The 3,509-nt window shown below is 43.0% G+C and overlaps 1 pseudogene; it reads right to left on the bottom strand.

Moving 5' to 3' along the window:
- Positions 1-893: 893 nt before the first annotated feature.
- LOC113931106 lies at positions 894-2,014 on the bottom strand (annotated as a pseudogene).
- Positions 2,015-3,509: the final 1,495 nt, after the last annotated feature.

Genomic DNA, 3,509 nt, shown 5'->3' with positions numbered 1-3,509 from the left:
TAGATCTTCTTGTTGGATAAACCTTTTCAGAATGATATATTATCTTTCTGTGTATCCAACTTCAGTCTTTAGCTTAAAATCTAATTTGTGTGATATAAGAATTGCTACCCCAGCTTTCTTTTGAGGTCCGTTGCCATGGAAGATGGATATCCATCTCTTCACTTTCAGTCTGGATGTATCTTTAGGCTCAAAATGCGTCTCTTGTAGGCAGCATATGGATGCGTCCTTTCTTTTTATCCATTCTGCAATCCTGTGCCATTTTTGGGAGCATTTAGGCCGTTCACATTGCGGGTGAATCTTGAAAGATATGAATTTATTGTCATCATGTTGCCTGTGAAGTCCTTGTTTTTATAGATTGTCGCTGTGAATTTCTTTTCTATATCACTCTTGGGGTCTTTCTCTTTTTATAGAACCCCCCTTAATATTTCTTTTTTTTTTTTCAAAAAAGAGTCACCGTTCAAAATTTATTTGGTATTTTAGTTGGTATGACACTTAGTTGGTTGCATTGTCTTTTTACATTATATGGCCATGTACACTATATTCTGACATACATGGTACACAAAGTAAGATCCTTTAGGACAGTTATGCACAATACATGCAATATTGAATTTATACATTGGATCCCAGGACGTGACTGACTGGAAAAGATTGACTAGGCATGTCAGGTGTCGGGGGAAGGAACCCGAAGTGACAGAAAACACAGTAAACACACATCTGGTGTGCAGAGCCACTGCAGCTCTGGCAGTGGAGACTCTGAGATGGTGGGGCTAACTTACGTTAACCAATTTAGGGCTACAAAGACAGGTATCATCCAGTATCAGTATACAGCTACAGGGTTTGGTGAACCATTCCTATTTGGAACTTTAGGAAACTTACGCTTTTTCTTAGGCTATTTTAATATTACTTGAGGAACAGATCAGATAATAAGGACAATATACACAACCTCCAACTAAAATCCTGCTATAGTCTAGACAGTGAAGTGGTACATTAGAAAACTTTAAAACTGCAGCTCCTTTTGGATCCCCAAAGTGTATCTGCACTCTTCTTCAAACGGGCCTCCTCCTCAGGAGTCAGAGTCACCTTCACAACATCTGAAATTCCATCCTCTCCCAAGATGCAAGGGACACTAAGGAAGACATCATCTTTAATTCCATAGAGACCCTTTATCATGGAGGAAATTGGATGCACCCGCCTAAGATTCTTCATTATACTTTCGGCCAGATTTACCACAGACAGTCCAATGGCCCAGGAAGTGTAGCCTTTCAGTTTGATCACCTCATAGGCACTGTCAACCACCTGTTTGTGAACCTCTTTCCACTGTTCCTTATCTGCATCAGTGCCTAAGTCAGGGTGCAGATTCTTCAGAAAGACACCAGCAACGTTCACTCCACTCCATACAGGCACACTGGAGTCTCCATGCTCCCCAAGGACCCCACCCGTGACAGCTTAATGGGTGAACTCCCAGTCTTTCCCCCATTAGGTAACAGAACCAGGCTAAATCCAGATTGCAACCACTTCCAATAACACGGTTTTTGGGAAAGCCACTTATTTTCCAAGCCACATAGGTCAAGATATCCACTGGATTGGAAATGACAAGCAACTTGCAGTTTGGGCTATATTTTATGATATTAGGAATGATGAATTTAAAGATGCTCACGTTACACTGGACCAAATTAAGACGGCTTTCTCCCTCTTGCTGATGTGCCCCAGCTGTGATAATAACCAGCTTGGAGTTTGCAGTCACATTATAATCTTTGCCAGAGACAATTTTTGGTGTTCTAAGGAAAATGCTGCTGTGCTGGAGATCCATCATCTCTCCCTTCAGTTTGTCTTTCATGACATCAACAAGAGCAAGTTCATCTGCCACGTCCTTCACTAAGATACTGATGGCACAAGCCATGCCAACAGCACCAACCCCAACAACTGTAATCTTATTCTGGGGGCTATGTTCTTCCTTAAGAAGATTCTGAATCAGCTGATCTTTGAGAGTTGCCATTTTGGACTTAGAACCAAAAGGAATCGGGAGTGCACATCGGGCACGCAGGCATCAGTGGCGCGCGAGGTTGGATCTGGACTCTGCGGCAGCGGCTCCGACACCCCCCCTTAATATTTCTTGCAGGGCCGGTTTAGTAGTCACATATTCTTTCAGTTTCTGCCAGTCTTGGAAGCTCTGCATTTCTCCATCCATTCTAAATGACAGCCTTGCCAGATAAAGTATTCTTGGCTGCATGTTCTTCTCATTTAGTACCCTGAATATATCTTGCCAGCCCTTTCTGCCTTGCCAGGTCTCTGTGGATAGGTCTGACATTATTCTGATGTTCCTCCCTCTGTTTGTAAGGAATCTCTTCCCCTTAACTGCCCTTAAGATGGTTTCCTTGGGGCGCCTGGGTGGCTCAGATGGTTAAGCATCTGCCTTCGGCTCAGGTCATGATCCCAGGGTCCTGGGATCGAGTCCCGCATCAGGCTTCCTGCTCCTTGGGAGCCTGCTTTTCTCTCTCTCTCCTTCTGTCTCTCATGAATAAATAAAGAAAATCTTAAAAAAAAAAAAAAAGGATGGTTTCCTTGGTTCTAAGATTTGTGAGTTTTACTATTAGAAGCCGGGGCATTGGCCTGTTTTCCTTGATCTTGGGAGGGGTCCTCCCTGCCTCTAGGACATGGATGTTTGTTTCATTCCCCAGATTAGGCAAATTTTCAGCTATGATTTGCTCAAATATATCTTCTCGTCCTCTCTCTCTCTCTCCACCCCCTCAGGGATCCCAATAATTCTGACATTGGAACTTTTCATGGTGTCACTTATTTCTCTCATTCTGTTTTCATGGATTTTGAGTTATTTTTCCGTGGCTTCCTCTTTATCTTTCTTTTCTATCAATTGGTCTTCTAGATCATGAATTTGTTCTTCTGCCTCGGTTACCCTAGCTGTTAGAGTATTTAGATTAGATTGGTTCTCATTGATAGCATTTTTAAGTTCTGCCAGTTCAGCTTTCATTTCTGCCCTTAGAGACTCTATATTGCCATTAATCGATTTCTCCCTTCTAGCTATTGTCTTCACAACTGGTAGCCTGAATTCCATCTTTGACATGTTGGTTACATCTGTATCCATTTGCAAACTGTGGCAGAAGTCACAGTCTCTGTGTCTTTCTTGTTTTGGGTGTTCCTCCTCCTATTCATTCTGTTGAGGGTGGTTGAGGGAATGTACAGAGTCCAAATTATTGACCACATCCTAAGCAAGATGCACTTGTTTTATAGGGACCTTCGGGTTTTTGGCCTCTCCTTCTCTCAGCCTGTCTTCTGTTGGAGGGGCCTGCTCTGGTGGTACTTGCGCAACCTTGTTTGGGCAGATTTGCCCTGCCCACTGTGGCCAGGGATGAGCTCAGTGAAAACCGATTTTTGGGGGAGTTTGTTCTCTGATATCTTTCTCTGGTGGCTTTTGGCATCTCTTCTGAGAATCAGAGCAGAAGATATCATTTCCAACCCTCTGCCTCAGAATAGAGAGATTGCAGTCTGTTCTT

The sequence above is a fragment of the Zalophus californianus genome, chromosome X (assembly GCF_009762305.2).
Source record: "Zalophus californianus isolate mZalCal1 chromosome X, mZalCal1.pri.v2, whole genome shotgun sequence".
Classification (NCBI taxonomy): Eukaryota; Metazoa; Chordata; class Mammalia; order Carnivora; family Otariidae; genus Zalophus; species Zalophus californianus.
The sequence above is the reverse complement of the archived record's forward strand: the minus strand, read 5'-3'. Positions and strand labels throughout refer to the sequence as shown.